An 11,469-nucleotide genomic window follows, 5' to 3' on the forward strand; every position below is an offset into this window, starting at 1 on the left:
TTTGAGTCTGCCATTATGAAATTCCTGAGGAATAGCATCTTTGGAATATCATGTTTTTCAGTATATGCTTGCTAGAAAAAGATGGAGAATCTCTAGGAAGACAAGAATCTGGTTGGCTGTTACAACCAACTTACCAAGGTCTTTAAAATGGCTGAGTCTGTGGTAAGAACATGAACCGATCTATTTAGGAATCAATATCATGTTCTAATTATTGGTAAGTTTATCTCCTCCTTCCTATTTTCTTTTGGCAGTACTGGAGTTTGAACTCAGGGCCTCCCACTTTCTAGGCAGGTGCTCTACTACCTCAGCTCCTTTTTGCATTGGTTATAGAGATAGGGCATTATGCCTGGGTTGACTTGGACTGTGGTCCTCTTATTTGTGCTTCTCTGTACAACTGGGAATGACAGGCATGAACCACTATGCCCAGCCATTGGTTAAGTTGGAGTCTTGTTTCTTTTTCTGTTTTTGCCTTGTATGCTGAGTCTCCACCTCCCAAGCAATTAAAATTACAGTTTAAATCATTGTACCTGGCTCCCCCTTGCATTCTCTACTTAGTATACCTAATCTATACTGGGAATTCTCTAGGAAAAAATCATTTTTATTTGAATATATTATGCATATTTATGTGTCAACAAATATCTGTGGAATCAGTTGCTGATTTTTAGTACTATATAATTTAGTACTATATTATTTAGTACTATAATAAATTCTTTCTGCAATTTTAAACTTCATTTTAAAATTTTGCACTTATATTGTGAAATATTTCAACTAATACAGAAATAGAAAATAGAGTATCAAGAACTGACATATAAGGCTGGGAAGGTGGCTCAGTGGTAGAGTGCTTGCCTTGCATGCATGAAGCCCTAGGGTCGATTCCTTAGCACCACATAAGCAGAAAAAGCCAGAAGTGGTGCTGTCACTCAAGTGGTAGAGTGCTAGCCTTGAGCTGAAGAGCTGAGGGACAGCGCCCAGGCCCAGGGTTCAGGCCCCATGACCAGCAAAAACAAAACAAAACAACCCCCCCCCAAAAAAAACAAAAAAAACTGACATATATTTCAAAATTTTAAAACTTTCCCATATTTGCTTCATATGTAAATATATGTAAATGTGTGTATATATGTATATATATATATGTATATACACACACATACCTATGCATTCCTTCCTTGGTATCTGAGAGGTTTGGCTCCAGATTCCCTCTCCCCTGAATACTAAAATCTATGAATGCTCAAGTCTCTGAAATAAAATAGTGCAGTATTTTCATAGAACTTTCAACCTTCACACACTTGAAATCTTCTCTAGACAACGTCTAATAGTTAATGTGGTGTAAATGCTGAGTGAATCATTTTATCACATTGTCTAAAGAATAGTATCAAGAAAAAGCCATAGTATATGCTCAGTAGAGATGAAATTCTTCTTGAATTTTTGGGTGCCGTTCTTAGAGGTTGAAGTCAGGGCTTTGGCTCTGTTCCTGAGCATTTGTGTTCAAGGGTAGCACTCTACCTCTTGAGACACAGCTTTTTAGTGGTTAACTGGAGATGAGAATCTCACAGGCTTTCCTGCCTGGGCTGGCTTTGAACCTCTATCCTCAGATCCCAGTCTCCTGAGTAGCTACGATTACAGGTGTGAGCCACTGGTCTGTAACCTTCGTTTAGATCCATGGTTGTTTGACTTTGTAGATATAGAACTGAAGAACATAGAAGCCAACTACACCTATACACACATGCACACAAATACCCATGCATGCACACTCAAACCATTTAGAAGTTACATTACATCCTCAAGAAACTGCCTTCATCTCTAAATACTTTAACACACATCCTTAAAAGTGACAAAACCACAATATCTCTAATGCAACTAACAATTCTCCTGTCTACTTTTGAAGTTCCTTATTTGTTCCCCAAATGTCTTCTTCTCTAATTTGTGTAAAGATCCAGTTTTTTTCCAAATCCAGTTAAGAATTTCCTTTTCTAGAACAGCCATTTCTCTTCTTCCCTTCTCCCAAGTATATTTGTAGCAGAGGCGATCATGCTACTTAAAAACCTCTTGTATTCTGGATTTGTCTGATGGTTTCCTCTTAGTGTCTCTTGGCTTGGTCTCTGTCTCCTGCACCTGGAAGTTGTAAAGAACTTAAGGCTTGATTAAACTGAAATGAAACCTGTTTGGTGAGAAACTTCACAGGTAGTGCTGTGGGCTTCATGTATTACCATGAAGGAGGCATGAATTGACAGATAATCTGTGAGATGATTCCTAGCTACCATATGAAAATCAAGTTTACAAAATTTATTTTTATTTTTCAAAGTTTTTTTTTTCATTTGTGGTGATCCTGGGACTTGAATTCAGGACCTGAGACGTGTCTTGAGCTTTTGTGTTCAAGGCTAGAACTCAACCACTTGAGCCACAACTTCACTTCCAGCCTTTTTGGTTAATTGAAGATGAGTCTCATTGACTTTCCTACCCAGGCTGGCTTTGAATCTCAATCCTCAGATCTCAGCCTCCTGAGTAACTAGGATTACAAGTGTAAGCCACTAATGCCTGGCTTATTTTTGTTTTCAATTGACAATAATTCCATATATTTATGGGATATATTGTGATGTCTCCATACATGTGTACATTGTGGAATGATAAAATCAGGCAATAAGCAACTATTTTTCTTCTCTTTCCTTTATTCATTTATTGTATATATGTATGCATGTATGTTGTATGTGTATGCATGTGTATGTGTATATGCATGTGTTTTTTTTGTATGTGTGTGTGAGTTTGTGTGAGTACTGTGAATACTGGGGCTTGAATCCAGGGCTTGGGCACTCTCCCTGAGTTTTTTTGCTCAGCTTGAAACTCTGCCACTCAAGCCACAACCCCACTTCCAGCTTTTTTACTAGTTTATTGGAGATAAGAATCTATGGACTTTCTTGCTTGTCTGGCTTCAAACCATAATCTTCACATCACAGATCTCAGCCTCCTGAGTAATTAGGATTACTGGCATGTGCCACTGGTGTCTCCTATTTGCCTTTTTTGTGTTGAGACTTTAACAATTCTTTGAGCTATTTTGGAAGCTACCATGTCAAATAGCAGAACATCAGAACTTACTTTCCTTTGTCAGTGAATTTTTTTTTTTTTTTTTGCCAGTACTGGGTACCTCTTATTTTACTCAGCTTTTTTTGCTCACAGCTGGTGTTTTATGTCTGGTTATTTGTTGGTCAGAGAGAAGAGTTGGATTTATCTATATGGGCTTGCTTCAAACTATGAGTCTCAGATCTTGGCCTCCTGAGTAGTTAGAATAATAGGTATGGGCTACTGGAGTCTGCTGAAACTTTTTTCCCCTAGTTCTAGGGCTTGAAATCAATTAGCTTACTTGCTAATGGCTGGGACTCTACCACTTTGAGCAACAGGTCTAGCTCAGCTTTTTGCTAGCTATTTTGAGATGGAGTGTTTTGGACTTTACTGCCCAATCTGGCTTCAAACTTCATTTGGCTTGAACCACTCATGGCAGCAACTGAAACTTTTTATCCAATGACCAATGTCTCTCTTTTGTTGAGTGATTTTTAGCCTCCATTGATTATCTTTGCTTTGGTCAGCTATTTCATGAAAAATGCCAAATGATAATTCTCTCTCTCTCTCTGTCTCTCTCTCTCTTTCGTTGATCATGGGGCTTGAACACTGGGGCTGGGCAATGTCCCTCAGCTCTTCAGCACAAAGATAGCACTCTATCACTTGAGTTACAGTGCCACTTCCAGCTTTTTCTGTTTATGTGGTGCTGAGGAACTGAACCCAGGGCCTCACGCATGCAAGGCAAGCACTCTATCAATGAGCTACCTTCCCAGCCCTAAATGGTAACTTTATAATTTTACCTTTCCACTTATGTTTATCATCCAGCATTTGCCTATAAACACAAAACAAATCCTTCCTTTTCACTGACTTCAATTTTCAGAGCTAGAAGTTGTAGCTGATTATTTTTTTTTAAAGCTGGCTTCTGGAATTTTGACATGTCCCCATTACTTTGTTCTGTTTGAGCCTCGTTATGTATTCCAGATTGGCCTCAAATTCTTCTGCTTTAGCCTCCTGAGGGCTGGGTTTATAGGAATATCCCACTAGGCAATACCTTAAGCTTTTGAACATCATCTTAGTTTCTACTTCAAGATGTCTTAGACTCTTCTGTTTCTTGCCTCCAGCTTAGATTAGTCATTTTCCCAAGGAATTCTGGCTTCTTGGAGTGGAAAATGTTATTTAGTAACGAAAATCTGAGTTTTGTGGGTGCATCTATGTGCTGAATTTTCACATGGCAAAACTTAGGCCCTTCTGGTGGGCAGAATGAGGAAATTTATGTTTGAAAGATTAGCCAGAGCATGTGACTCACGTGGGAGGGACCCGAGGGATCATGTTTCTAAACCAGCCTGGGCAGAAAAGTCTGTGAGGCGTCATCTTCAAAATAAACAACAAAAGCCAGGCTAAGATCTGACTTAAATGATAGAGCTCCATATGAGCAAATAGATTAAGTGCAAAGCCTTTGAGTTCAAATTCTAGTACCAGCCCTCCCCCAAATTTCCAAGTATGAAAATTTTCATTAGTATGGGCTGCTGTTCCCACTGCTTGGAACACTGAAATATGAGCCTCAGTCTGGGCAACTTGGTGAAAAAAAAAGTGAATTTACTAATGCTAAATGATTGCACTGTTTAGCACCACATTGTTTACTTTCAAATTTAACATTGAATTATGAGATCTAACCTACTTGATTTTATTATTATAATTTCTCTTCATACTGTTAATTCCCAATAACCTTATTTTATTTAGCTATCATCCTGTAGCATTCACAGTTTCAAAAATAATGTACCATTTTTTTCTACTAGTGATAGACTGCTAAATGAAATTTGGTTTTGCAGAAGGTGTCACCAAACATGAATTGTCATGAAGCTGGTATTTTTACTAGGTCCCTTGAGATCATGCCTTAGGATGGTTGTTTCCAATATGGCTAGCTTATTTTAATTTAGTTTTCAATTCTAATTACCGAACTTGCTTTTTGTTTTTGTTTTTTCTTTAGGATTTAGGTTTATTATTTGAGAATGTAATGTAATTCCATAGATCAAAAGCTAAAATGTGTGAAAATATATATTTAGAGAATCTTATTTATTTATTTATTGACAGTACTAAGGATCACACCCATAGCCTCCTGTGTCTCAGGTAAGCCTTCTGCCACTAGGCTATACTTCCTACTCCTTGTTTCTAATCCTTTCCTTTCAATTTGGCCTTCCTTCATGGGTAGTCATTTTCATTAGTTTCTAATTTATTTTTATAATGTTTCAATTTTGAAATAAAGGTTATTCAGATGTATGCACAAATACTGTAGTACAGTATCAGTATAGTATTATATGTTTCATCTCTTTGTTTTTAATCCAAAAGCTATTATTCTCATTGTTGTTCATGCTGAAGTTTTAAAAAAAATTTGTGGTTCAGGAAATTGAAGCCAAGGGTTATTGCATGCTAAACACATGCTTTACCACTGAACTATCTATCAAGGCCTACTATATATTTTTCATTGAAAACATACTGGAGATTGTATTATATCCACAAATAGAACTCTTTCCTATACTTTACAGCAGACTTCAACTTTATTATGTTGAATTTACCATTGCCTCCAACATATACTATTTGTTTCTCTTTATGATAGGACTGAGGTTTGTACTCCAGGTCTCATACTTGATAGGCTTTATTCTACCAATTGAGCATGACCAAAGCCCTTAGACTAAACAGCTATTTGTGTTATTTTCAACCTTTTTACAGTTTAATGTCACAAAAATAATCCTTTTTTTTTTTTGTCAATTTTGCTGTTGTTGTTGGTCATGGGCTTGAACTCTGGGCCTGAGTGCTGTCCCTCAGTTCTTCAGGTCAAGGCTAGCATTCTACCACTTGAGCTACAGCACCACTTCCGGTTTTCTGGAGGTTTATTGGAGGTAAGAGTTTCACCGACTTTCCTGCCCGGGCAGGCTTTGAACCATGATCCTCAGATCTCAGCCTCCTGAATAGCTAGGATTACAGGCATGAGCCACCAGTGCCCATCACAATAATATTCTTATACTTGTCTCATTTGATTTTTATCTTTTTTTGTTGTTGTTGATCATGGGGCTTGAACTCTGGGCTTGGGCGCTGTCCCTGCACTCTTCAGCTCAAGGCCAGCGTCTACCACTTGAGCCACAATGCCACTTCCTCATTTCATTTTTATTCGGGTACATCTTTAGGACAGAATTTAATTGGATGGTTGGTTCTGTTGACACCTTTATTTTTACTTTCTTATTCTTTTTTAATATTAAAAAAGTTTTATTTTTTAGTAATTGTACAAAGGAGGTGCCATATAACAAAGCAGTTTATGAATACAATGCATCTTCATCAGGGTCACCCCCTTCCAACATTCTCACCCCCCCAATTTGACTCACCCTTCTCCTTTTCTTAATTTTGCTGTACTACAATGAATTCTTGACTGCATTCTCCCTGCTTTCCTTTATTCATCTACATCTCTCCTCTTACCCCCCATTTGGCTGACCCCATTTCCTGGTATTGATTTTGTTGAGCTTTGACCTAGTCTTTCTGAAAGATTATACTACTTAAGCTCTCCATAGAGTCTTACACTTCAGTTAATTCATTTGTAATCACTCCCATACCACCCAATGTATTTACTTATAGATTTATAGGTATATTCTTTATTATCTGTAACATTTAGGATGATCAAATACATTATACAGATGACTGTGTAACAAAAATGTAAAGTGAGTACCAGCATGTTTCCAACTTCAAAATAACACACTATCTATTGAAATATCCTGCATACCTGTTTCTAGTGATTATCCTGAACCCTGTGATGAATACTTCTGCATTTTTGTACAGTTTTATTACATGCTTATCTATGTATCTCCAAATAATACATTAGTTTTGATATGATTAATTATTATTTTGTTTTAAACTTACATATAGCCAAATACTATGTAATGATGTTTTGACCAATGAAAGATTTCATATATGGAGAATGATCCCATATGATTATGTTGCCTAGCAACTCATAGCCTTCTTAGTTTGTGTAAGTATACACTGATGCTCACACAAGGATGAAATTGTTTAATAATGCATCTATTAGAATATATCCCTATTAACTGATGCATAACTGTAAATAAAATCACACACACATATAGTATTGTGAATTTTCATTTAACATAATCTCTTAATTATATCACAACCTATTATCCATCCTATTCTCAATGGTCATTGGATTGGTTCCATTTAAAAAAATTTTTACAAATCAGGCTGCAATAAATTCTTTGTGCATCTGGATTGTTAACCTAATAGTTTCTTTAGGGTATATATTTGGGATTTTAAGAACTGTGCTGTGGGGCACATGTAAGTATATCTTTGTTAGATGTAATGATCAACATGTAGTTACAAAGAAAAGGATACATCCATGGATCATTGAATCAGGAGGAATTTATTACAGGCGATTGATTTTTGTTGGGAGTGTTGAAAGAACAGACTCTAAACTGAACTCTAGGAATGACTCCCAAAGCCACACCAAAGGACTGGTTCACCAAGAGAGCCACTACTTTTCCCTTCAAAGGAAGCTGTGTTTTAAAACCAAAAGCTGCCAATTCAGTTCTGGCCCTAAATCACACTGCCTTAGGGACAATTAAGGAGTTACTTTAGCCAGATCAGGAAGCCCTGGTTAGACCTGTCAGTTCTGAGAACCAAGCCTGTACGCTGTGAGATTGGGAAACAACCATTATAATCCCTACCTGCAGAATGAACACCTTCAACCCTGCTAATCCATCCCCTTAGCTCAGTTCAGGTCTCATTGAGAGCACTGAATGGATCAAACACTAATACTAGAACCTTCACTCTATGGGTGTCTTGGGAATGTAGATTCAGTGTTCCATTTTCTGTGAAATATAGAAGGTGGCTGGAATGACAGTTGAGCATACCAGTTTCAATGCCAAATTTCTTTCTCTTGTGGTTGAACCAATCTATACTCTTGGCAACAATGTATGAGAATACTTGTGGTTCTATATCCTGTGCCAATGCTTGATTTTGTTGGGATTTTGTTTTTGAAAGTCTATTTTAGTATCATTTTAATATGTAGTTCCATGATTAATAATGAGGTGGAGTATGTTTTGGCCATTCATGTCTTTTACAGAATATGCCTGCTGTACATTGTTCTTTTGCTTTTATGTTCTTTGGATTCTATAAATATTCTGCATAGAATTTTTATTTTAAGCTGGCATTGGGGCTTGAACTCAGAGCCTTAAGCTGTCTATTAGCTTTTTCTGTTCATGGCTAGCTCTCTATCAACTTAAGGCATACCTCCACTGCTGGCTTTTTGCATGTTATTAGGAGATAAAAATATCAAAGTTTTGTCTTGCCCAGCTGGCTCCAATCTTCAGTTCTCAAATCTCAGAGTGGCAGGATCATAGGTGTGAGCCTGTAATACAAACATTCCTTTCTTTTTCCTGTTGGAATTTATGTTTTGCTTTTGGTCTCGTGCATACTGGTTGGAATTTTATTAAATGCTTTTCCACATTAATTCATGTTACAATATGTTTTTCTACTAATGAGATTAAAGTATATTAATATATGCTCTAATATGAACCTGATCTTTAATTCTTGGAATCAATCCAACTTGGTCATGGTGTTTCTTTTTGCATTATATTCAATTACCAGGTTCAGTATGCCAATATTTTGTTTGCTAATATTTTGTTCAGGATTTTTACATCTATGGTTACGAATGAGGCTGTACTTCAGTTTTCATTTCCAGGGCTATTCTTGCCCAGGTTTTTTTTTTTTTATACCCAGCTTGAAAATTTCTCAGGAAATGGTCTGGGAGAATTATCCTTCCATCTTGATTCTCTCTAGAGCTTTGGAAAAATTGTTTTTGTGATGGGAACACGTAAGGTCTCAAATTTTAAGCAAGAGCCAAGCCTCCAAAGCGATGTTGTTGAGTTTTTGTTCTGTAAAGTATGATCACCAGAAGTTTCTCATCCTGAGTATCTAAACTTTCTATCCTTTGACCAACATCTCCATTTCTCCTCCCCTAGCCTGGGGTAACCACCATTTTACTTTTCTGCCTCTATGAGTTTGACTATTTTAGATCCCATTTCTAAGTTAGCTCACACAGTATTTGTTTTCCTCTGTTCTATTCCATTTAGCATAATGTCTTCTAGTTTCATCCACGGCACAAATGGCATTCCCTTTTTTCTTTATCTTTTTTAAAAAGCTAAGCCATATTCCATTGTGTGTCTGTTTTCTTTATCCATCCTGTTGTTGATGCTTGGGTTGATTTCATACCTTAGCTCTTATGAATAATAGCAATAGGCAGCAGAGCACGGGTATTTCTTCAATGTCATTTCATTTAATTTCTTTGAGGTATATCCTCAGAAGTCAGATTGCTGGATCATAGGGTAGATCTAATTTTAATTTTTTGAGATACAACCTCACTGTTCCATAATGACTGTACCAGTTTACATGCTCACCCATGGGTGCAAGGGTTCTATGTATTCCTGATAATGCTTATTATCTTTGTATGCTTGGGTTTTGTGTGTGTGTGTGTGTGTGTGTGTGTGTGTGTGTGTGTGTGTGTGTGCTGGTATTGGGGCTTGAACTCAGGGCTTAGGTGCTGTCCCTAAGTTTTACTTTAGCCTTTTACTGGTTAATTGATAAGAGTCTCATGGATTTTTTTGCTCAGGGTGGCTTTGAATTTCAATACTCAGATCTCAGACTCATGAGTAGCTAGGATTACAGATGTGAGCCACCAGTGCCCAATTCTTCTGTGTTTGTTAGCCAACAAAGACTGAGATGATATCATTCTGGCTTTGATTTCAATCTTTGCAATGATTAGGGATGTTGAACTTTTTTTTTTTCTTCTCTTCCCATTCTGGGGTTTGAACTCAGGGCCTCGGCTCTGTCTCGAGCTTTTCTTCTTTAGGCTAGTACTCTACCACTTAAGCCACAGTTCTACTTTCAGCTTTTTGTTTGTTTTGGTTATTAATCGAAGGTAAAAGTCTCATGGGTTTTCCTGCCCAGGCTAGCTTTGAAATGTGATCCACAGATCCCAGTCTCCTGAAAGTAGTTAGGTTTACAGGTATGAATCACCAGCACCTGGCTTGAAGACTTTTTAATATACTGTTGACCACTGACATGTCTTTGAATCACTTGGCATTTTAAGACATTGGAAGCAGCCAGGTTAGTGGAGAGATCAGTATTTGTACTCAGCAACGATTCTGAGCTCTGATTTCATTCTTGGGCTGGTGACATGCATCTCTGGAACTCAGGGTCCTCATAAGTTAGATGCTGTCTTTACTGCAAAGAGTGTGAGAATTAAGAAGAGTACTTCCATTAGTGTGAGAATTAAGTAGAGTACTTCAGAAAAAGTACAGTGTCAATTCTATAAGAAAAATAGTCATGGCTAAAGCTAGCCTTCAGGAAGATACTGTGCTGTGGTTTGTTTCCAAAATAGGTTCTCCCTTGATATTATAAATGAAATGAAAAGCACAGAAATGTTCTTGCAGGCTTCCCCTACTTATATGGTTGGAATAGAAACATGGACAATATACTTCCAGTAGAGATGATGTTGGCAGTGTCTGAAGTCAAATTCTAGGTCACTGGATCATTGAATATTAGATGTGGAGAGATTTTACAGATCACTCAGCCATTGGGGACCACAGCCAAGAAGGTATTTAATCCTATTTGGAGCTTTCATATCTGGAATTTAAATCGTGTGCCAATTTTAATTTTGAAAACTAAATATTTCTTTTTTATTTTCTTGTTCCAGGGTTTTAACTCAGAATCTCAAGCTCTTCTTTGGCTTTATTTGCTCAAGGCTAGTGCTCTACCACTTGAACCATACCACTACCTCTGGTTTTTTGCTGAGTAATTGGAGAAATAAGTCTCACAGACTTTTCTGCCTGGATTGGGTTCAAACCTTGATTCTTAGATCTTTGTCTCCTGAGTACCTACAACTACAGGCACGAGCCAAAAATGCCCAGCTCCTAAATACCTTCTTACAACAATCATACAGAACATATTTTAAATATCATGAGAATTAGAAGTGAAAAGTCAGTTTTCTTTTCCCACCAAAACCTTGGCCTGTTTTATACCTTAGAGATAAAACATTTTAAACATTCTCTTTTTAGTTTTTGGTAATTATTGTCATATTTCTAAATAATATGATTTTATTTCTATTTCTTGATGTGTAAGTTTTTTTTAGAAAGCATCCATTATTTTCTCATCATGTCACTGATGAATTCTCTTTCCTTCCTCTGCTTGTCAGAGGAAGTAGTGGTTCAACCAGATGAGCAGGAGTTCTTTGTTTCTTAAATCCTGTTAGTTTTGTCATATCACCTAACATTTTGGATTTAGCATCCACTTATCAGGGAGACCATGTACCATTTGTCTCTTCGTTCTTGGCTTACCTCGCTCAACATGATTCCTTCTAGCTCC

Source organism: Dipodomys ordii, unplaced genomic scaffold (assembly GCF_000151885.1).
Source record: "Dipodomys ordii isolate 6190 unplaced genomic scaffold, Dord_2.0 Scaffold32, whole genome shotgun sequence".
In the NCBI taxonomy this organism is placed as follows: domain Eukaryota; kingdom Metazoa; phylum Chordata; class Mammalia; order Rodentia; family Heteromyidae; genus Dipodomys; species Dipodomys ordii.